Below are 24,878 nucleotides of genomic sequence, written 5' to 3' on the forward strand. Positions count from 1 at the left end.
TTAATTAAGGCCACGGTTGCTTCCTTCCCACTCCTAGCCCTTCCCTGTCTCATCGTCGCCATAAGACCTATCTGTGTCGGTGCGACGTAAAGCAACTAGCAAAAAAAAATGTTGTTTAACGTGCTTGTTTGTTTGGTTGGTTGGTTGTGTTTTTGCTAGTGGCTTCACGTCGCCCCGATACATATAGGTCTTATGGCGACGATGGGATAGGAAAGACGTAGGAGTTGGAAGGAAGCGTCCGTGGTCTTAATTAAGGTACAGTCCCAGCATTTGCCTGGTGTGAAAATGGGAAAGCACGGAAAACCATCTTCAGGGCTGCCGACAGTGGGATTTTAAGAAGCACTAAAATAGAGAAATTTTCCCCGGAAGAGAATGTTGTTTAACGTGTTTATGAATAAAATACACGGGTCTTGCATTTAAGCCCTCTTAAATGCAGACAAACTGAGTTGAGATTCGACTCCACAATCTAGTCATAGAAGCCCTGCGGCAAACGAGCTGCGGTACACAGTCGGTGCTCCTCGGAGTGTTGCTTCAAGTTGTTCATCAGAAATATTCACAATTATCTCGAACTTTGAATTATGGAAGTACCGGTGATAAACAATTATTTGCACACGCAACGTTCGTTACGTCGCATCACGCGAATTATAAGTGATTGATACTCATTTTGCAATATCAATCATTACATAGTCTAGTATTTAGAGAACTAACTGATGGATAATGCTTTCTTATCTGAACTCAGAATATTCAAGATAATACAGCGGAATGACCACATTGCAGAATCACGCACTGCTGATGTCTTCAATTACGTTAAAGACTTATACACCATACTTAAAGACATTCTTACTGCTGCTGCTGCTGCTACTGCTACTACTACTACTACTACTACTACTTCAATCCATTTTCACCAGAAATCGCATTATATCTGAAGACTAGCAAGATACCCGTGCTTCGCTACGGTATTATACTGAAATTTATAATTGAATGCTAATTGTTTTAGATATATAATCCGCCGAAATTCGCGATCTGACTCGTTTTCTGCGAGAATCCGCCAAAATTCGCGATCTGACTCGTTTTCTAATAGATTACGGTATGTTTCCTCACATTTTTCAATCTTTCTTTCCAGCAATCGATTTCGTACTTCCCGGGCTAGGTCCAGATATTCCACCCCGTCAGTTGGGTCCCTAAATCTTTGCCATCTTTTCCTATAAGCGTTTTTAATATGGATCAAATCCTTCAGGAGATCCGGCGTGATGTCGTCTTAGGTGCCTTGGTGGTACTGAACCCGCGGCCGGACTGCATTCTTAGTCATTACCCGTCCAGGACCATTTTCCAGGGGGGTCCGCACATTTGACAACGGTCCAGAACATTATTATTATTATTATTATTATTATTATTATTATTATTATTATTATTATTATTATTATTATTATTATTAAAAGATGTTCTGAACCCCACAGCAAGCTGCAAGATCGCTACTTGGCGGTAAATTACATCTGCTGCCAGTGTCATTGTTACAATGTGACCAGCACCATCGTCGCGCGTAGGCAAGTGTGCGGGATTTCTGGCGATACCAATGACATACTTCCGTGCATTGTTGACCTTATTATAGAGGTGAACAATTTGACGGTCCATCTCATTCCTATCGTTTATTTCAAATGTGTTTAAATTTTTATTTACATGCCAGGAGGATCTACTGTAATCTAAGAACGTTCTCCGAAGGAAAAGATGGCTGTTGAAAACCAGCCCAGGAAAGATTAAAAATGATCAGTTTATGATCAGAATAAGTACATCGAAACTATATAGCCTGTTTCCAGACATTCGACAGGGTCAGGAATGGAATGAATAAAGCCCCATCTAGCAGCGACAATAGGAATTGTGCCGGCTGCCGAAGCACACCTCTGGGGCAATGATCGTTGAATGACAAATGAAATGAAATATTGGACAGTGTTGCTGGAATGAATGATGAGAGAGAAAATCGAAGTATCCGGAGAAAAACCTGTCCCGCCTCCGTTTTGTCCAGCACGAATGTCACATGGAGTGACCGGGATTTGAACCACGGAACCCAGCTGCGAGAGGCCGGCGCGCTGCCGCCTGAGCAACGGAGGCTCCTTAAGTACATTATGAACAGTAAAATCAATTGATCTCACCTCCTTTTACACCCCACCGCCGTTAAGTTTATTTACACCCCCCCCCCCAAAAAAAAATAGAAGACGTGTTTCTTTATGTTTAAAAGATATTCCAAACACCAATGTTCACATCTGTTACATTCAGTTTTGAGATATAAGTATCCCCATAAAAATAATTCACTTTATTTTCACTTCCTTTCACACTCCCCTCCCCCCCACCCCGTAAGTGAATTTTCCGGCAAAATATACTTGTTTCCTTAATAGTAAAGGATCTTCTAAATAGTAATTATCACGACTCTAACTTCTTCAGTTTTTGATTTATGTGTCTTCATGAAAGGAATTCAACTCCTTTTCACTCCCGCCCCCCCCCCCCCAACGCGTTTTTCTTTGTTTAAGGAGATTCAAATACCAATTTTCACGTCCGTAACAACTTTACTTTCTATTAGATGTATGTATTCTCATACAATTAATTCAATTAATTTTTCAATTCTTTCACCCCCCCCCCAGCCCCCCTTCATTGGATTTTCCGAGAATACGTGTTTCTTTACTTTTAAATCAGATTCCAAAGCAGATTTCACGTCTGTAATATCTTCATTTTTGAGATATCAGTAGCCTAATTAAAAGAATTCAACACCATTTTCAGTCACTTTTACCCCCCGCCCCCTTCCACCCAAGTGGTATTTCCGAAAGCTGAAAATACACGTTTCTTTATTTTTAATAGAGATAAAAATACCATTTTTCACTTCTGTAACATGTTAAGTTTTTGAGATATACTGTAGAAATTCGCTTTTTAAAATTTCACCCCTTTTTATTTCCCCTTACGTGGAGTTTCCGAAAACAAATCACCTATCTTTCTTTACATTTACAGGAGATTCCAAATACCCACTTTTTACGTCTATAACATTTTACGTTTCTCAGATATTCTGTAGATATAGTCTTTCAAAAAATTCACCCCAGTTTGTCACTCCTGTTTAACCCCCATTAATTGGATTTTCCAAAAACAAAAAAATACGTGTTTCCTTATTTTTAAAGGAGCTCCCATATACAAATTTTCAGTTCCGTAATATTTTCAGTTTCTGAGATATATGTATCCTCATTAAAGGCATTCATCCCATTATTCACCCATTTACACCCCTCCTATTGGGATTTAAAGAAAGCAAAATATACGTGTTCTTGTATTTTTAAAGAAGATTCTAAATACCATTTTTTTACATCTGTAAACTTTTAAAGTTTAAAGATGTAGACACACTCATTTTAAAAATTCACCCCCCCTTTTCACCCTCCATTATTTGGATTTTCCAAAATAAAAAAAATACCTGTTTCTTTATTTTTAAAGTAAATCCCAAATACCAATTTTCAGGTCTGTAATATCTTCAGGTTCTGAAATATAAGTAGCCTCATTAAAGGCATTCAACCGCTTTTTCACCCTTTTCCACCCTTCCAATTGGGATTTTCCGAAAACAAAAAAATACGTGTTTCTTTATTTTTAAAGGAGATTCTAAATGCCAATTTTTACATCTTTAAACTTTAAAAGTTTTGAGATATAGATAGACTCATTTTAAAAATTCACCCCCTTTTCACACCCCCCATTAATTGGATTTTCCAAAAACAAAAAATATGCATTTCTTTATTTTTAAAGGAGATCCTAAGCACCAATTTTCAGGTCTGTAATATCTTCAGTTTCTGAGATGTAAGTATCCTCATGAAAGTCATTCAACCACGTTTTCACCCCTTTTCACCCCTCCTATTGGGATTTTCCGAAAACAAAAAAATACGTGTTTCTTTGTTTTTAATGAAGATTCTAAGTACCAATTTTTACATCTGTAAACATTAAAGAGTTTTGAGATATAGATGCACCCATTTTAAAAATTCAACCCCTTTTCACCCTCCCATTAATTGGATTTCCCCCAAACAAAAAAATACGTGTTTCTTTATTTTTAAAGGAGATCAAAAGTACCAATTTTCATGTCTGTAATATCTTCAGTTTCTGAGATATAAGTACCGGTATCCCGATTAAAGGCATTCAACCCCTTTTTCACCCTTTTGTGCCCCTCCTATTGGGATTGTCTCAAAACAAAAAAATACGTGTTTCCTTATTTTTAAAGAAGATTCTAAATACCAATTTTCACATCTGTAAACTTTTAAAGTTTTGAGATATAGACACACTCATTTTAAAATTTCACCCCCCTTTTCACCCCCTTAGCGACGGAATATCCAAAAATCCTCTCTTAGCGAGCACCTACATCTTAATATGAATATATCTCCAAAATTTCATTTCTTTATGTCCAGTAGTTTTGGCTCGGCGATGATGAATCAGTCAGTCAGTCAGTCAGTCAGTCAGGACAAGCTACTTTATATATATAGATTTCATAACTTCCCGGCTTGGTCGTTCCTTATTTCACCGAGTGAGTTGGCAGTGCGGTTAGGTTCACGCCGTTGTGATCTTGCATTCGGGACATAGTGGGTTCGAACCCCACTGCTGGCAGCCCTGAAACACGAGGGAAATGCTGGGACTGTACCTCATTATTTTTTTATATCGCACCGACACAGATAGGTCTTATGGCGACGATGGAAGAGGGAATGCCTAGGAGTGGGAAGGAAGTGGCCGTGGCCTTAATTAAGGCACAGCATTTGCCTAGTGTGAAAGTGGGAAACCACGGAAAACCATCTTTAGGCCTGCCGACTGTCAACCACCTACCACACTCAGAATCCTCATTAAGGTATTCACTTCCTAAACCAATGTTTTGAATTTTTCTATACAATGTTCATGCCAAATAAAAGCGGTAGCCCGTTACTGATGCTTCTTGTCAAACTGATTTAACTGCTTAATGTATGGATAATTCAAAGTCCATCACAACCATACGAGGGGTGACGTTAAGTCCAATGGCATCACATTGTACAACGACATGCGTAAACATTTGATGTACTTTCCCGAAGTTTTCTTGGAAATATTCCAAAAGTAAGTAGAACATAGTTCCACTTTTCTACAGAACGAATGGTAAATAATTGCAGAAAATGGTGTGCACTGTAATTAAATGTACCGTCCAGTTAAATGCTTTATTTTTGCACCAAATGCCTGAGATTAGTTGGAGGTCTGACGCCAAAGTTAACCAACTACAAAATTGGAATTTATCTGTCCCCTTTAGAAATACAGAATTCCAAAATAAATGGTGCCCAGACATCTCTGCAAACTTAAAGGTAACAAGAATAATGTAGAGATTATATATGAATAAAGAAAACTTTTCAGTTATAGTTTTCATCATTTTTCAAAATGAATTTCAAAGATGATACTGAGAAATGTTAAATATACAGAGTGTATCATAACAATACCGACAAAAAAATCATGGATGTTTTCGTGTTATGTTAAGAACAATGGTGCAAGCTGATTGGCGGAGAAAATTTTTCTTTTCAAGGAAATATGGCTACTTTGTTACTTCCGGGCGCGCGATTCAAACTGACGAACTTGCCGTATTTGCTATACCAGGGAGCCAGCCGCTGCCTGTTGCTGTGCATCAGAGGAAGCAAGGGAAGAGAGGGGAAGTGGAAAGTAGAAGACAGAGGTAATGCGCAACACACCGCACATCCAGAACAGAGTCCAAAATCACCACTACACCGCTGTGAACTGTGCTTCAAAGTAGAAGGGGGCGTATTGAACATCTACTGTAATTGGGCGTATTATTTCCTTCATTCAGTATTGCATTCCATGTACAATGTTGTGAGTAAAGTAATACACAACCGTGGGGCAGCAGCATTGCACCTTCGAGCATGAGAACACGTGGTGCTAGGAAACACATGCTCGTTCATACACACACTAATATGAAATGTACAGTATTTACATAATTATACATACACTAGTTTTATTACACTACACACACATCGTGATACATCTGTTTAACCTGTCGCTCACACGATGGTTTGGATATTTACGGAACTTGTCCGCATAACACAATTCACCATAGTCCGGCAGCCATGCCCACTCGCTCACCCGATTGCACGCGAAGGTGCCCGACCATCCCCGAGAAAAGCTACCCCAGGAAGTGGCGCAACGCCATTTGCAGTGGTGCTCTGCTCAATCACAAACATACCGCCACACCTAAATGTATCACATTTAGCAACTACAAGAAAAGTTGAATGTAAATTGAAAAAATTGAACAAATAGTCATATTATGAAGTTCTTTCACACATGCCGATTACGAGACACGCACAACTTCAACCAATATAACTTAGCAAAAATGTACATAGATGTTCAAATAATGAAAAGTAATGAAACAATTCAAATCCTATTGTAAAAAGAACATCACTAAACACAAACAATAAAGGACATTGATCATAATTAAAATCTTATTACGTCGCCATAAGACCTATCTGTGTCGGTGCGACGTAAAGCCCCTAGCAAAAAAAATCTTACAATACAAGAGCAAAGAATTTAACACCAACGCAAAATGAGACAATGAATGTATTTGCAAGTATCAGTCTTGAGCTGGCAACGGACATAACTTATGTAAAGAACACCTTAAAATCCCATTGCTGGTGCGAATTGTAACCTTACGCACTCGTCCGTCCTTCCCAGGATGAGTTTCCTCGACCGTTGCAAGTCGCCTAGAGAGAGGAGGAATGTTACCGTCCTTAACTAAGACGACAGTTCCTGGCTGAAGTTTAGGCTGACTCGTCAACCATTTCTGCCGCAGTTGTAAGCTATTAAGGTAGTCATTAGACCACTGTCTCCAAATGTTCTGCTGCAGAGCCTGAATTTAGCGCCAACAGGAAGTATAACAGTGCACACCATCACTACTTAGGTGAGGTTCAGGGAATAATAACAGGGGAGCTCTGATCAGAAAGTGGCCAGGAGTCAGGTATGAGGGTTCATCAAGGTCGTCTGAGAATCTAACGAGCGGTCGTGAGTTTAGACATGCCTCTATTTGGCAAAGTAGTGTATACATCTCGTCATACGTTAAGCAGGCATTGCCGGCAGTTCTTCGCAAATGATGTTTCATGGATTTCACTCCATCTTCCCAGAGTCCCCCGAAGTAAGGCGAATCAGGAGGAATGAAATGCCAAGTGAATCCTTCTTGGGCTGCTTTGTTCATCATTTCTGTCTTCCACTGCTCCAACTGGTGCACCTTCGACAATTCATTTCTAGCTCCTACAAAGTTAGTAGCAGTGTTACCATATAGGTTTGTACACCTCCCCCTCCTGGCTGCGAATCTCCGTAATGCGGCAATAAAGGCCTGTGTGGTTAAGTCACGACCTAATTCCAAGTGTATCGCTTTGGTGCAAAGGCAAAAGAACAATGCTACATAGCATTTTACCTCGACCCTGCTCCTGGTTGCACCCTGTTTAATTTACAACGGGCTAGCGTAGTAAACTCCTGTATTCAAGATTGGCCGCGATGGAATCACTCGAGGAGAAGGTAGCTGCTCCATGAGTTGCGTTGCTGTTGAGGCTCGTAGTCTGAAACACTTCACACATTTGCGAATGACATTCCGTGCCACTTTCTTTATGCTCACTACTCAATATCTGGACCTAAGTGAAGCGGTTACATGATTTGCACCAGCATGTAGCAGCCGAATATGCTCGTCAAACACAGTCAACTGGATTATATTATGACGCTGAGGTAATATGATCTGGTGCCTTTCTGCAAATGGTTTCGAAGAGTTTTGTAAGCGTCCTCCTACTCGTAATACCTTGTTCCCATCTAGGAATAGGTTCAGATTTCTTAATGAACTTTACGGTGAAACTGATGAGTTCAACTTCAACTCGCCTATTTCGCTTGCGAATGTCACACGTTGACAAAGTTTGATACATATCTGAAGTCCCATCGCCAGCTCTTCTGCAGATAATGGTCCCGTTTTTCTTACGTTGTGTCTTCTGGCAATGAACACAAATCTATTGCAATAACCCACGACCCTCTGTAGACGACGGATAGATGAGAAACTTGTCGTGATTTCCTCAGATGGAGTGGCACTAACTAAACATTGTACCGTATCCCTTCTTTCTTGAAGTTCGTCTGCAGAGTCGTTTGAATCCTTAGTGGACCAGCTACTTGCGTCTTGCACTAACCATGCCGGTCTATGTCATCATTGATCCTTACGTTGTAGGCTGAGTGGTCCTTCTCCTCTTGAAAGAACATCGAACGGGTTGTCTTCTGACATAACATGACCCTAATCGCCTCTTCCGGTCAACTGCTGTATCTCCGAGACACGATTTGCGAAGAATGTTTTCTATCTCGTCGGTTCAGCTGCAAGCCACGAGAGTACTACTGCCGAGTCAGTCCACAAGAAAGTGTTGTCGATTTTCGGATTCAGAGTGTTGGTAGTCTTATCAGCCAGACGTTCCAACAAAGATCCCACACAGTTCTAATCTAGGTAGATACTGTTCTTTCAGAGGAGCAACTCTGAATTTCGAACATACCAAATGTACTGAAACTTCACCGTATTGATTGGTACTGCGGATATACACACACGCTGCGTAGACCCGTTCAGAAGCGTCTAAGAAGCCATGAACTTGTATTTGGATTACTCTTCCCGCGCAAATACTGAACCTATCGACATGAATGTTATTCAGTGCTAGAAGATCAGTAAAGAGTTTAATCCAGCCCTCAATTAGAGGAGACGCTAGTGGTTCATCCCATTCTAGTTTTTCTTGCCACAACTGCTGCATGAACATTTTACACATTACGATTACTGGTCCTATCAGCCCTAGTAGATCAAATATAGAGGCTATTATTGAAAGCAACTTTCTTTTCGTAGGGCCTCCGCGGTTCTCCTTAATGTGGACCTCAAACTGGAACTTCTCAAGAAGGGGCTGCCACAGCAATCGTAGCGTTTTGATGTTGTCTTCCTTATCAAATCGTAGAGGTAAATGTGATTCTCTGAGTTCTGTTGGTATCGTCTCAAGTACAGCGGAGTGATATGAAGTCCACTTGCGGAGCGGGAAGACTCCGCGTTGCAGCAACTCTTGTATTTCTCCTCGCAGCTGTATAGCATTTTCCACTGTATCGCTACCACACAATACACAGTCCATGTAGAAGTCCCGCTTCAATACGCGAGATGCTGTAGAAAACACGTGGGCTTCTTCTTCAGCCAGTTAGGTCAAACATATTGTGGCTAGGAAGGACGCTGAGGATGTACCGTACGTTAAAGTCTTCAGTTGGTAGGCGCGTAGAGGTTCAGATGGATGTTTTCGCCAGATAATGCTCTGTAAGTTAACATCATTGTCGTCTACTCTGATCTGACGGTACATTTTCGTAATGTCTGAAGTCATCGCAATCTGATGTGTGCGAAACCTTTTCACAATTGATAGCAGATCTTGTTTAACAGTAGATCCCACCGCGAGAGTGTCATTGAGGGAAATGCCATTGTCAATTCTGCAGGGCGCGTCGAATACAACCCGTGTCTTAGTCGTGGTACTCTCCGCCTTCAAAACGGCATGATTTGGGAGATAGCAGAATGCTTCTTCATCCTTGCATATATCTGGGGCCAACTTCATATGACCCAGGGTCTCATAATCCTCCATGAAGTTCACGTAACTGGCTCGCATATCAGGTCTCTTCTCAAGCCTCTGTTCCAGTAGTCTGAATCGTTCCTCCGCTATTTCGTAAGATTTTCCAAGTTGCAGACTTTCTGCCTTCGTAGATAACCTCACAATGAAACGTCCTCTGTATCCCAGCTGGTGTGAGTTGTGAAATGCTCCTCGTAGTGTTGCTCTTCCTTGGTTAGGGACATTCTTCTTGTTGTCACTTCTTCTATCGACCAGAATTTTTCCACTTCCTGTTGAGGTCATCGTCCTGTCTGAGGAAAAATGAAGTGGGTGGAGTTTCTGCTTTCCCACTAGTCCGAGCGTGGAACTTTATTGGACCTGATAGTATCCATCCTAACACAGTATTCTGGGTAATTCATCGCATTTTTTTCACCATCCTTCTCGCATAAAAATCTCAGCACCGATAAGCATATCCACTGGCGCTGGCTTGTTGAAGTGATGATCCGCCAATGTGATATCCTCAGGCAGGTTCCAAGATTTACAATCAATATAGTTCGCTGGAATATTGAATGTTATGTGAGGGAGTATAGAACATGTTATAACAGTTTCAAATCTGGACACGTTAGAAATGATACGAACGTCAACACTTTGAGATGCGGTGATAACAGTGTCATTTATACCACTAATTGGAATACAGTTTCTATGCCGCTGCAGCCTCAGCTTACTTGCAAGCGACTCTGTTATGAAATGTGATTGCGATCCATTGACAAGGAGATCTCGGCACTGGTGAAATGTTACCCTTGTTGACTTCAACTTCTACTATTGTAGTGGATAGCACTATTTCCGACTGTGGTTTGAATTTCAGTGTGCAGTAACTAGCATTACTCTGACGTTGTTCGTCACCTCTAATACCGGTACTTCTACTAGCTTGGGTATCATTGTTTGTAGTAGTTTGATTGTGTGTGGCATTGTCGAAGTGAATCAAAGTGTGATGTTTACGTTAGCATGTCTTACAGCTATCCGACTTGCACACGTTGACACTATGACGCCTAAAACAGTTAAAGCATAAACCCTTCCTTTTGACAAAATCATACCGTCTTCTTGTGTTAGCTTACAAAAACCTTCACACCGATGTAACGGATGATCTGAGTCACAAAAGTCACACTTCCCCCTTGTAGGTACGTATGAGTTAACTCGAATAGGGCTTTGATTGTTTCTCACATACTGGAGCTTAGGTGAATTTGACGCGATACCCTTCTGTTCCCGTGTTGCCGTCATCAAAAGGTGGATACCTCAGCGAATGTCGGAATATCACCGCTGGGAGCTTTCATTTCGAACTCTTTACGGGTAGCGGGATCTAACTTGTCTAACATCAGCTGCTGGAGTAAGACTTCGTGTAAAGGCACTGAAAAGTTGAGGTTCTGAGCAGCGTTTAAATTGCTTACTAAGTGGGTGTTCAACTTTGTAAGGTCTGATGCTGTATCTTTGTGACAAGTAGGTAATGACAATAGGGCCTTGACATGTTGTATTGCTATCAGTTTTCTGTTGTTGTACCTCTTGCATACGATTTCCCAAGCTACGAAAAAGTCAGGGTTACAAACAGGAATGTTCTGAATTAATTGATGACGCTCGCCTTTGAATGTCGAAATTACATAATGAAAACGCTGAACGTTTGATAGTTTTAAATGATCAACAATTAAAGCCTGAAAAGTGTCTTGAAAATGAGTCCAAGTCTCGTACTGTCCATGAAATGTAGGCAGGTTAATGACGATCAATCGTATCTTCACGGAATCCTGTTGGGAATTACCGCAAGAATGATGAGATAACTGATCGATATTCTGCTCGGAGGTTTTGCTCTTTTCTATCGGTGTAGTCATTCTCGCCTCCAAATCGTAATAGTTTTCTTCGAACTGTTCCCTATCCCGTTCATAATTTTCGTAGTTCTCGTCGTCATTAATCTCAAGTTTACATTGAACATGCTTATATTCTTCCCAGAGTGAAGGCAATTGTTTCAACCTGCTATGTAAAGCATTAATATCGGAGCCCGCCACAAACATGTCTACATATTTACTGATACGTGTCAGTGACCCTTTAATGACCGCTCGTTGTTTCATCAACAGGTTTTTATCATTAGACCCCATGATATAAAGTTAGGAAAGAAAGGAAAAATGAAAGGAATGACCGACCTCTGGTATATTGCTCTGACGTGCACTTATCCTTCAATCCTTTGTCCGTCTCGTCCCGTACAGAATACCGCAGGGATGATGATGCACGTGCTCCAATATTCTCTCCACAGGTTGTCAGCACTCGAAAAATACACTCACAAACACCGGAGGACCCGTAATATTATAGCATTATGACACTTTCACGAATCCGGCCTGGTATGACCAAATTCCGACCTCGTTCGGACAGGTCCCTGAGAACACGTGGTGTTAGAAACCACATGCTGGTTCATACTGTAACCGTTCATGACATCATATGTATATGGAGACATCCTGCATAGTGAATATGCGGTTTTCCGCGCAGTTCTACGTTCAATAGACGCCACACGAGGATATTCTTGCCGGTTCCGGGACACGAGTGGTTCGCTGCAGATTCGCGCGCCCCACCTCTCATTGCGCGTAATTGGGAAAGAGATAGCGTACAAGCGCTTGTACGTGAAGTTCGCTCCTTCTCTGAGAGAGAGAGAGCTGGAACGAGAGAGGCGTCACACGACTGGGAATTGAGGTCACGAAGCAGCCTGAAAGAAGTCGTCTCAACGCATGAGATAATATCACCCCACGTATTCCCCTAAATATCCAGTAGTACCAATGCGTAGATTTCAATTGTTTCGATGATATTAACTATAATAATTCAGAAATACTAGATGGATAATTTCGAGTTACGACTTCGATGAATGAGGAAATTTTAAGCGGATTTATCATGCCAGGAATCATTCTACATAATAAGAATAATAGGAAATACCACAGGTAGTTGATGGCATGAGGAGATTGAAACCATGTTCGACTCTAACAGTACCAGGAAAACTTAGAAATCCCACGAGCCAAGCCCCGCCTACAGAGGATTGATACTGACGCTTTGATGACTGCAGACGAACCTGCGAGGGGCTCAGAACGAAAGTCAATCAGTGGAAAGAAGGGTGTACAAGCTTTAATTTGATATCAAACTCAACTTCGAAATCTGTTTAATAGCGGAGCGATGTAGGACAAGGGGGTGTGGTCTAACTCCCTCTCCCAGAAATAAAGCTTCTCACTATAAAGGCTGGTTGCGAGAAGGCCAGTTTGCCCAGTCTATCCACTGCATCCGGTCTACTCAGTATACCTAGTCTTTACTCAATAATCGGTGTCGATATTCAGTGTTTTACACAGTGGAGCTTCTTAGTGAACAGTATTGTGTAATGGTAAAATGACAACACATAGTGAGTGACAGTGCGCTTCGTACTAAATATTTGTCTCGTCTTTAATTCAGTTTGCTATGATCTGTTTGTGATAAAATTTTACTTTGATTATGTGTCAGAGCGGCATAGGATTGTAAAAATAAGTAGTCGACTGAAGTGAATTACTACGTGTGCAGTTACGAAATTGATCTGAGTGAGTGTAGTAGATTGTGCCTAATTATACAAGTTATGTAAATGAGCGCATAAATGAGGTTAGATGAAGGAAGTGGTCCAGTAGAAGGATAGTTCAATAGCAGTGCTATGGTGAGGCTTGAACCTATAAAAACAGTGAGCGGCTTATTAGCTGCCATTTCAGTAGGTCGGGCAGCGTCTGCAGTATTCTCTCAAACGCAGTGAGTTGTATATCAAATCAATGATTAGTGAAATGGAGTAGGTCGACTAATGACCAGTAACAAGTAAAGTATTAATATCCAACATTCATATTCTGTGACGGTGACCGGCCAGTGTGTGGTGCTCCGAGATTAAATTACTTGTGGAGAACTGAAATATGCAAATGAAAGTATCAATATCGGGACTAGAATGCTTGAGTTTATGGGTATCCCTAGTCATAACAAAGTTATAATGCATGACACGATCAATGCATTTATGACAAATTAGTTCTCCCTCATTTTCATGTGACCTTCGAAAACGTCGAATTTGAAAGGGGCCTGTGAGCAGTTAGCCGTGCAGTTACTCCAGCGCAGCAGAGATATTCGTGAACTTCCGACGCCAGGCGAGGATCCAAGCGACATGCAGGTGAACCGACAGAGGACGATCCTGGGGGCTATCGCAAGTGATTACATCGAAATGGCAGCTTGAATTCATGGCTGTACTTCCTGAGAAAAGCTGATCGCAGATAGCAGAGTGTTGACTATATTTTAAACTCATAGGCATGACAGTTAAGGTCACATTAATGTAAATAAGTAGCTTGCATGTAAATACTTTGAATTTTATTTGACCATAAAGGTGTTTCAGAGGGATTGTAGTTATTTATCAGATTTTTTCTTGGGATTGTCTTCGTGGTAGTTGAACCACTTATTTCATTCATTAGGGGATGATATTGCACGGTAGTTATAAGACCCTAGTATAACTTACGTGTGAAGTGACGTAATGTAAAGGAGTAAATTTTCATAGTATGATTCAGTCGTTCTAAAGTTATAATTAAATGTTATGATTCATCACAAGACTTTCCGAGTATTCATTCTTGTTTGCACTTCACATATGGTAGAAAGCCCTCCTGTATATACTTTAAGACTGCAGAACTTGAAGACGACGCAGAGTCAACTGTGGGGGTGTAATTGAATTATGCAGATCGCGAGTGACCGTGGACTTTTAATCCTGAAGGTTAGGTTCCTCTCTTTAAATATGCATGTTCTCGGTATATGAGGGATGAGAAGACGGAACTTGACTTGTAAGCTCGTATTTTTGAAAGTATAGTGGTAGTTAAATATGTGAGTTCCTCTGTTGAATATATGTTTAGGGCGACGTAGAATGCCACCTCGTGAATAAGGTAATTGAGGCCAAATGTAGGCCGGTATATGATGTTACGCTGAAAGCGTTCAATGAATTGAAGAAAGAGAGTGTTTCGCGATGATATGAATATTTAAGAATAGCAGGTAAAGCCGGGAGCTTTGCTCTGCAGGGGAGAGGAAATGAGCGTGCGGCCATGGCCAACTCGCTTGACAGTTTTATGAGGGGGTGGTGAGGCTAGATCCCGAGCGAAGTTTGTTCACCACTTTGTGAAAGGAGATACATTTAGTTCGTCATTTGCTTCCTGTAGTATAACGAAAACATGCACAAATCGAGAAACCAACACCGTCGTATAGGTTCCAGATCTTATAGATGAGTGAAATCCTTCCATCTTTCTTTATTTTACTAAATTAAAAACCGCTATAGGATTTCAAGGTTGTTACACTCCCACACGTCGAAGTAACTGGGTTCAATTCCCAGACTCTGGCGAGGATTGCTGCTCATCATTGGCAAGTGAGATGGATCGTGCCATATACTGTTCATCCCATGGGGAGTGTTATGTTATTTCTTCCACTGAGTGTTTATTATGTGCCATATAATGTAATGTACCTGTCGCTCACGCGATGGTTTGGATGTTTGCAGAACTTGTCCGGGATAAGCTACCCCAGGGAGTGGCGCTGTGCTCAATCACAAACAGCTACCAACAGACGAGAAGAGAAACGATCTGGTGCATTACTTGACTGACAGGTGTGTCTTAATTACCGTGTAATCTTGTGCTGTGTTTGCAGTTACGGTTGTTTAATGAACGTGCTGTGGATATTTCATGTAAGAGACAAGGACAATCCTGAGCGAATCGAACGAAGAAACTTGTGCACACGCACGGAGTATTACCTCTGTCTCCTTCGTACACCCTACTTCCCCTCCCTCCCCTTCTCTTCTCTTCACTGAACCACGGCAGCGGTTTATGCTCTGACATAGAAAATATGGCGAGTTTGTCAATTTGAATCGCGCGCCCGGAAGTAACCATGTAACCTTATTTTCTCGAAAAGAAAACTTTTCTCCGGCCAATCCGATCACACCATCCTTCTTAACATAACACGAAGAGCATCCCTGATTTTTTGTCGGGATAGTTATGATACACTCTGTATAGTTGGTTCACCCTGGCATCAGACCCTCCAGTGTTTGTCAAAAATATCATTATGTTACTTACGGAATCATTGACCAATAGCAGTTCTTCGCCGTTTTTGCTTTCTATGTTGACTATTTGTAGAACTACATGAACCTCTTACAAGTTTATTCCTTTCATGTATAAGTTCCGTCTTGTTAGGTTTATTTCCCTGGTCGTTATTTTCTCGCGTATTTGTTATGGAGCTCAGAAGATTTCTCTCCCGATTAATTTCGAAGGTCTGTCGAATGTGTCTTCTTCAGTGGCTTTGCGTTTCGCGGTACTTGTAATCATCTGACGATGTACAGTTACATCGTTTTCATGGTTGTGATTTCCTTCTCGATTTTAAAAGAATGACACCTCCAATAGTTGTCATTATTTTGGTATTACACATTTTCACTGTACACCTCCATTCATGTTCTTTGTTCTTGAAATAATTCCTGTATTTATAGCCATCAACGAGAGTTAGTTCCTTCCCTCATTGACTGTACAGTGGAGCAGTGAGTGAGCTATAGTTTCAAGCGGAATAATCAGCGGTGCGCGCTTACACGGAAAAATAGTCCCCGAGCTATTACCGAAGGGGAGGGGAAAACGGTGTTGGAAGTTGTTGTTGTTGTTGTTGTTGTTGTTGTTGCCGCAAGGCATATTTCCGCAGTTTGCGAGCTGTCACAGTAGGAGGGGGCATTACTGTTGTGACCGCAAGGTATACTTGCGCAGTTCGAATATGCATTTGTGTAGCTTCATGACACCCGTAAGCTCAGCCCTCATTTCAACTGCACAGCGGCTTTCGGTCCAGAACACCCTAAATTCGACTAGATTCCCGGTCAGCAATTATATGTTACGTCCTTAGAACAACAACAATATCAACAACAATTTTCTTCTTATTCTTCTTCTCTTCGCGCCGAACCAAGGTGCAGTTTGACACTTGACTGGTGGTTTAAGGAAAGATGCTCTTCCTACCACCACCATGTTGGCCTCAAAGATAATTCCCTACAAACAGATTTTTAGAAAATATTCAACTATATTTAAATCTAGAAACTGATGAAAATAGTTGGATGTAAAAAACTGTATCTCAGGCATTTTCAAGTCTTTTGCATACAAATTACAAACGGAGAATCTGAAACTGGTAAGTGTCCAATGTCCCAGTCGACAAAGAGCTGCCTTGCTAGTATATGCAGAGTGCCACAAGAGAAATGGTCAGTATTCAGGGATATGACAGGAACGATCATTTTCAAGCAAAAGGACTTCATATGGTCATATGCCCTATTCCAAATGTCTTCCTAGATAGAACACATTTAATGTACGGTACATTTGTTTTTGGGCTAGTGGCGCGCACGTATATGTCTTACCCTCCCAACGTTTTGACGTTTTGCAATGGGTACAAGTTTTCCGCATGCAATATACGCCATACAAGTGTTCGTGGGATATTGATTCCTATAGAAACTCGCCATGTGCTGGTAGTAGGACTACGCTGCGCCATTTTAACAACGTGTTGCTGTTCCTGCACAGGTTGTTGACCTGCACGTTCAGGAGGAAAGTGGTAACTTGGAAGAATATCTGTTTTACCCAATGTGCTGAAAACTCTGGTACACACTCTACGATTAGGAATTCGACGTGTCGGAAAGCGCCGACGGTGTTCCTCGACAGCAGCAGGAGCATTGCCATCGCAAAAGCCGTAAACATACACCATATCTGCATATTCTTCGTTAGTGTAGATGTGTGGCATTTTAGCCAGCGTGTGTACAAACACAGTTAACCGATACTTCTCTCTGATACACTCTCAGTCCCTCGCACTACTTTACTTTCGCTTAATGGCAGAAAAATATCCCGAGCAAAGAGGTTGGATGGGTAAGGCACATACTATCGGCGCCTGACGAGAAGTCGTGGTAGCTTGTAGATAAGGCACGAGTAACAATTACTTAATCGTGACAGAAGAAACAGATCCATGTTCATTAATAAACTGTTATGCGGCGCTTACAATGACAGTAAACATGTAGCTAAAGACCAAATGCAGTACCACTCTGAAACTTCACAACAGCACAAGAGTCAACCCGGACGGAATAGATGTTTATTGCCAGGTCTTGAGACTTGAGATAGGCGCATGCGCGCCAGCCATGCATAACCCTCGCACCCCTTACCCAGCATCCACACGACTTCTCGTCAAACGACCAGAGTACGTGCGCGCCACTAGCGCAAAAACCAATGTACATTAAATGTATTCTATCTCGGAAAACATTCGGAATAGTACATATGTCCATGTGAAGTTTTTACTTCAAATGTTTGTTCCTGTCATATTTCTGAATATTGACCATTCCTCCTGGGACACCTTGTGTTTCACTGATACTTGAGAGAGAACAATACGGCTGGAGCTGGTCCTACAGAGAGTTCAATAGACAAGGCGTGAAAAACAGAATGTCTCGTTAATTCACTACATGCTGAGGTCCATATTTAAAGTCAAAAGAAGTGTAGGGATATTAGCTGGTGAGCACCACCTCCAACCACACCGATGATGAAATCGGAAGGATTTTTAGGTGGTTTGTTGACCTATTTATACGCAAATTTATAGAAACAGGTGGAAAGTTACACATTCTGGAACCTTGTAGAAAGCGTGACGTCACTAGTAATTTAGACTGTAGACTCATGTGGTGATACTGCGTTCAGTCTGTGAACCATCTCAGCGGGAGCAGGTCAAGTACGAGGGTGACGAGTCTGTGTGTAGGTGCTGCGCCGGTGAAGATTTCCAAGGTAGGATGCAATCGTTACATCCGTTACAGTTAATTAATTATCTCGTAGGAGAGCTTTCACTAGTTTAGGAATAGTCGTTCCCAACGCAGCGGTTACACCGGTATTTGTGTATAATTCGGTCAAGTATCGGTAGTTCAAGAGATTTGAATTGAGAATGTTGGCAGTGCATGTGTGTGTGTGTGTGTGTGTGTGTGTGTGTGTGTGTGTGTGTGTGTGTGTGTGTGTGTGCTTCATGTTGTCCTAAGCAGGTCTGGCGAAACAGCGCTCCAGCCGTGCTCCAGCCTTGCGCGCCGAGCGCACATATGGTGTGATGTTAAGGGATGAATAGGGTGAAAGGTTAACAGTCTGGCTTTGCGACAAAAGCAGAGTCGCATTGCCAGCCTGTCAGCTGGTCTGTTCTCGCGGAGGTGTCTAGAATTCGAAGGGTTTAAGGGGAGACGTAGTCAGATTTACAGTCACATGTTTGATTACATATATCTTCCACAATGAAACTCGGCACACTCATTTAAAATGACCTAATAAGTTGCTGTGTATGTTTAAGGGGTATTGTGGTAATTTTCTCTTAAGTTATTGAAATATTATTGTTTTCATACGCCACTCTCTTCCGGTACACATTTTGAGTAAGTTATGACAAAAAATTTCAAAAATATTAATAATACACTGACTGACAGTGACAATGCAACACCAAGGAGGAGTGGTTCGAAAGGGATGAAAGTTGGGGAAAAAACAGAGACGGCACGGACGAATAATTGATGTTTATTTCAAACCGATATGCTGGTTACACAATGCGCAGGGCATCGACTCAATAGGATGTAGGACCACCGCGAGCGGCGATGCACGCAGAAACACGTCGAGGTACAGAGTCAATAAGAGTGCGGATGGTGTCCTGAGGGATGGTTCTCCATTCTCTGTCAACCATTTGCCACAGTTGGTCGTCCGTACGAGGCTGGGGCAGAGTTTGCAAACGGCGTCCAATGAGATCCCACACGTGTCCGATTGGTGAGAGATCCGGAGAGTACGCTGGCCACGGAAGCATCTGTACACCTCGTAGAGCCTGTTGGGAGATGCGAGCAGTGTGTGGGCGGGCATTATCCTGCTGAAACAGAGCATTGGGCAGCCCCTGAAGGTACGGGAGTGCCACCGGCCGCAGCACATGCTGCACGTAGCGGTGGGCATTTAACGTGCCTTGAAAACGCACTAGAGGTGACGTGGAATCATACGCAATAGCGCCCCAAACCATGATGCCGCATTGTCTAGCGGTAGGGCGCTCCACAGTTACTGCCGGATTTGACCTTTCTCCACGCCGACGCCACACTCGTCTGCGGTGACTATCACTGACAGAACAGAAGCGTGACTCATCGGAGAACACGACGTTCCGCCATTCCCTCATCCAAGTCGCTCTAGCCCGGCACCATGCCAGGCGTGCACGTCTATGCTGTGGAGTCAATGGTAGTCTTCTGAGCGGACGCCGGGAGTGCAGGCCTCCTTCAACCAATCGACGGGAAATTGTTCTGGTCGATATTGGAACAGCCAGGGTGTCTTGCACATGCTGAAGAATGGCGGTTGACGTGGCGTGCGGGGCTGCCACCGCTTGGCGGTGGATGCGCCGATCCTCGCGTGCTGACGTCACTCGGGCTGCGCCTGGACCCCTCGCACGTGCCACATGTCCCTGCGCCAACCATCTTCGCCACAGGCGCTGCACCGTGGACACATCCCTATGGGTATCGGCTGCGATTTGACGAAGCGACCAACCTGCCCTTCTCAGCCCGATCACCATACCCCTCGTAAAGTCGTCTGTCTGCTGGAAATGCCTCTGTTGACGGCGGCCTGGCATTCTTAGCTATACACGTGTCCTGTGGCACACGACAACACGTTCTACAATGACTGTCGGCTGAGAAATCACGGTACGAAGTGGGCCATTCGCCAACGCCGTGTCCCATTTATCGTTCGCTACGTGCGCAGCACAGCGGCGCATTTCACATCATGAGCATACCTCAGTGACGTCAGTCTACCCTGCAATTGGCATAAAGTTCTGACCACTCCTTCTTGGTGTTGCATTTGCTCTGTCAGTCAGTGTATACACAAGTATAGAGCCTTCGAAGTGCAGTAACTCAGTAATTTTAGTTGATTTTCTGTAATTTTTTGTACTTGATAGTAATTTTTCCTATTTAAAAATAATATTCTAATGTATACATTTTTTCTTATTCAGCATATTAAAATTCTACTCACTTTCAAGATTTGTATATACTTGGGTGACTTGTGTTCAAAATTTATGAAATTACATCAAGTGGTTCTTGAGATAATTGTACCTAAAGCATGAAAAATGTGAAATTCAGAAAATCAAAGAAAATTGTTCATAATAAAGTTTCAAGACTACACCTCTCCTAAAACTTCCCACAACCATACTCCTCTTCTTCATTAGCATCCTCTGCTGCTTTCTTCTCTGCTCTGCTTCTCTGACTACCTGCCTGTTGAATGGTCTGCATTGAAGCCTCTGCCTTTGCAACTCGTTGTTCATCAATGGACCTCAGTATCTGTTCTGTGAAGACTTCAGGTGTAAGTACCAGCCTCCTAAGAATGTGAAGTTTGGCCAAATTCCCACCATTAAATACTGCTGCAGCATCCAAAGTAGCAATCTCCACCACCAAGTTGGAAACAAACACTGTCTTACGACACCTATTCCAAATGAGAGCATTTTGAGTTTTGCCGCGTAAATATCTTTTCAACGACTATGGTACAGCTAGAACCCTCAAAGTTGGTTTTATATCCAGCGAAATGGCTTCAGGAAGATGGTTTTTATGTCTCTAAGTCTCGCCAGCTTCCATGGCTTTCAAAAATTTGCACCACTTATCAGAACACAGAAAATGCTGAGGTGTAATGTCAGTCAACAGGTAATGAAACTATATAGCCCACACAGGTCTTCTCATCTTCTCCAAGTCATTTGCATTATTTCTAATGGCACTGTCATAATAAACTTGCAGGCTATCAATTATTTTCTTGGTCAACCTATTTTTGTTTCTCCAAGTGACACCATCTTCCAACAACTTGCCTTTATTTTCTACGACAAGTCTCCTCAACCATCCACCCATCCTTTTCTGGACTTGACTAATGTACTCCAGCTTTTCTAAACTCCAGTCATTACCATAGGGTTGGCTTTCAGCTACAGTCTTGAAAGCACTAGAGTTACCATCACCCAAGTACTTTACATATCTTACATCATATTCCTGTAGGTAGCGATGGAAAATTAGCTTCATACCTGCAGCTTCCATCCCACCACTTGAACCTGAATAATTCCTGCTGCACACAATTTTGTGAGCATCTTGCCAATCCTTTCCCTTTTCACTGTCCATTTCCTTCTTATGCAAGGCATATACAGAGCAATGTTTCGACATAACTTGTAAATCTACACTTTCGCAGTGTCAACACTAATGACAGATGACACTCCATGCAATGATGTATGTCCCCTCTTCATCCAGAAGCTGTCACAGGAAACAGCCAAGTCTTTAGGTTCTGCCTCATTATTCTCTAGAACAGCTACTTTCATGCTCTCTTCACTAACCTCTTCCACTGCATTCAAAAGTGAATCTTGCTGTTGGAGCAGGCATGTTCATAATACCACATAACAAGTTCGCATCTTCTCCACCAAGACAAACACATATTAGGCCATAATCAAACCTAATATTTGCTTCATAAATTCTGTTATTGGTCTTGGATGTTTTGAATGGTATACCACTGTTGCGATTTTCACACAAACTGTGTAATGTACATACTATACCTTCTCTCTTCTCATCATTCATCAAAGTCACCTTTCCAGCACAAGCAGAACGCCTACAAGCTTTCTGTATTACTTCTGCTAACAATTCAGTATCAATCATTCTAAACCCACTCCTTCCTCCATCATTTTCTTCTTCTGGCAGAATGCCTGGTCCGATTTTCTGCTTTGAAGAACTTACAGATGAATCCAGGTTCACAATTTCAGGTCTGTCCCTAACCTCACCATGTCTTCTTGACTTTGTGTTGTTTATATGTGATTGTTTATACTTCTTATACACTTTACCAATCCTAGGCATTGTGTAAATACTTATAGGGATCACTAAGCCGCTGAATTACACCAACGGATCACTAAACCACTGAATTACCGGTACACCAATTATAAAACTCGCATACACCCACAATTATTGAATGAAGTCCTTTGTCATCCACAGCCTTCTGCCTTGGTTCTACAAGTGCCTGGTCAGCAAGAAACAAATATCTGCCCTTTTATAAATTGTTGCCAGAAGTTTAACTGAGAGAACTACGTAAGAAGACACCTCGTACTGCCACAGAGGCTGAGTAGTGGGCGTGTCATATTGCAGTGCATCATCCTTGAATGTTTTAATACCATTCGTAGTTCGAATTTCAATGTAAAATGTTGGGATTATATTCTCCTTGATATATACCTTCAAGAAAACCAATAAAAATAAATTGTGATTTTTTCATGTTTTCACAAAAATTCACATGTAAAACATACAAAAAGACTGACTACGATTTATTTATCATACATTTCTCAGTTTCCGTTGAGAATGTTCCTTGTTACTTCCAAATTGAGCTGATAAATTTGCAGTGTAACACCTGGCTCATGCACATATTTATGCAATCTCGAAATGGGCACGATTTGTATAAAATACTTCTTCAACAGCAACATCCTCGACTGCATAGGCAAGCTGATCAGATTCAACTCACAGCATTTAGATGAATTGTCCGGAGGACCATGAAATTTACATACTTCGGCGAGATCATTAATCCCAAGGCGGAAGACGAGTATTCCCAGTGGCCTGGAGGGCGGAAGAACGAACTCCAAGTCTTACCATATTGGTTCCATTCTTGTACAGGGCATTGCTCTTTCCCCCAAGTGCTACTGCATACACCTACCCTGATGGGTGCAAAACGTTCGGTTCCATCAGTAATGGCAGCGTTGCTTTTTTTTCTGTTACGAAGTTGACTAAGGTCCGACAACGTGCAGGTTTAACTGGTTTTAACCTACGCAGCTCCAAATGGTTATCGTGAACCCTAGTTCCAAACACAGAACACACGGTACAGTCTAAATGTAAACAAAGTATCACGTCTCATCTCAGGTCACAGTTTTGGTGAAAAGAGTGAATGCATATTATCTGCATGCGATGTGCTGTTAGCGTAAAATACGTACCTATTACTTTTGTCAAGATATTATACTTGATTACCAAAGACGAGAAAGGAGATTTTACTTCATCAGTCCGACTTCATCACAAAAACACCTTCCACTCAACCCCGCCTGCCACGGCTGTCATCATACACCCGCCTCTCTCACACACTCTCTCCAAACATCGCAGTGATGGTGGACAGCTTGAGCGCCGGCTAGAAGGGGTTGCTCTACAGGGGTAGATGGCGCGTGTAGGGCTCAATTCTTGTACTTGTGGATTGCTTTGGAGAAATACTGTCTTTGTGTTAGTGTATGTCCTGTGTCTGGTAAGTGGTTGGCAAATGCAGACTCAGTATTATACTTGTCTGCTTTGATATGTTGTGTGTACATCGTTCAGAAACTTCTACCGACTTGTCCAATGCAGTATATGGTACATTCAATTGATCTAAAATTTTAAGCACAAGGTAAATGATGTATCACGAACTTAATGTCAAAAACGCCTTTCTGCATTCCAGTGAATTCTTCAGGAGAGAAAAAAGCATTCTACATTGTTAAAAATAATGTCCTCTCCGATTTAATGTGTTTCGAATCACCTAAACAACATTTCTCTTTGAATAGTGATATTTCTACAGATATTTCAAATCCTCATATAAAATCATTCTAATAATGATGTCTTGGAACGAAAATTCTTTAATCTCCTGTTACTTAATGGGGTTTGGAATGCCCTCTAGAAGGCGTTAAAAGAGTAGTTTGGTTATTCCAAATTGTCAGCAGGTGGCAGTGGGCTCAAACTTCATCCCTCAAGAAGAATCTCGATTCTAAGAGCAAATGTAGATGGGAAACGTTAGAATTAGGGTAGCAATATGCATTTCACTTTAAATTTATTTAAACAAAAGACACGTCAATTTTTATATTGATAGGGAAGTTTAAAACTAGGGATAGCTGCATTTTAGATTTCACTCCCTCAAATTTCAAATGACATCCCTATATATATATATATTGCTTAATTTTGGAAGAGCATTCATCATTTAGTACATCTCAGTCGTTTGTCCTCACATCGTTTGTCTTCTATCGTCTTGCCAACCTGGATTATTTCTTTATTAATCAATACCAGTGTTACAATAGCTGGATACAAGATTTTCTGGAAAACGGATTGTAGAAGAGGTGCTCTAGAAAGGCCAGCAAGATCACCAGACTTGACACCTCCTGATTACTTCCTATGGAGCCATTCGAAATCAGTTATGTATACTCCTCCGACTGAGGGTATTCAAGAACTGAAAACCAGGATAGGCGATAGGA

At 41.8% G+C, this 24,878-nt stretch overlaps 1 protein-coding gene and 1 pseudogene across 4 annotated transcripts in view; both read right to left on the bottom strand.

Moving 5' to 3' along the window:
* LOC136862823 (metal cation symporter ZIP8) overlaps positions 1–24,878 on the bottom strand; it is a 920,308-nt gene that overhangs the window by 661,318 nt on the left and 234,112 nt on the right. The gene's annotated exons all lie outside the window — the stretch shown is intronic.
* LOC137498592 (uncharacterized) lies at positions 20,806–21,348 on the bottom strand (annotated as a pseudogene).

Source organism: Anabrus simplex, chromosome 2 (genome assembly GCF_040414725.1).
Source record: "Anabrus simplex isolate iqAnaSimp1 chromosome 2, ASM4041472v1, whole genome shotgun sequence".
In the NCBI taxonomy this organism is placed as follows: domain Eukaryota; kingdom Metazoa; phylum Arthropoda; class Insecta; order Orthoptera; family Tettigoniidae; genus Anabrus; species Anabrus simplex.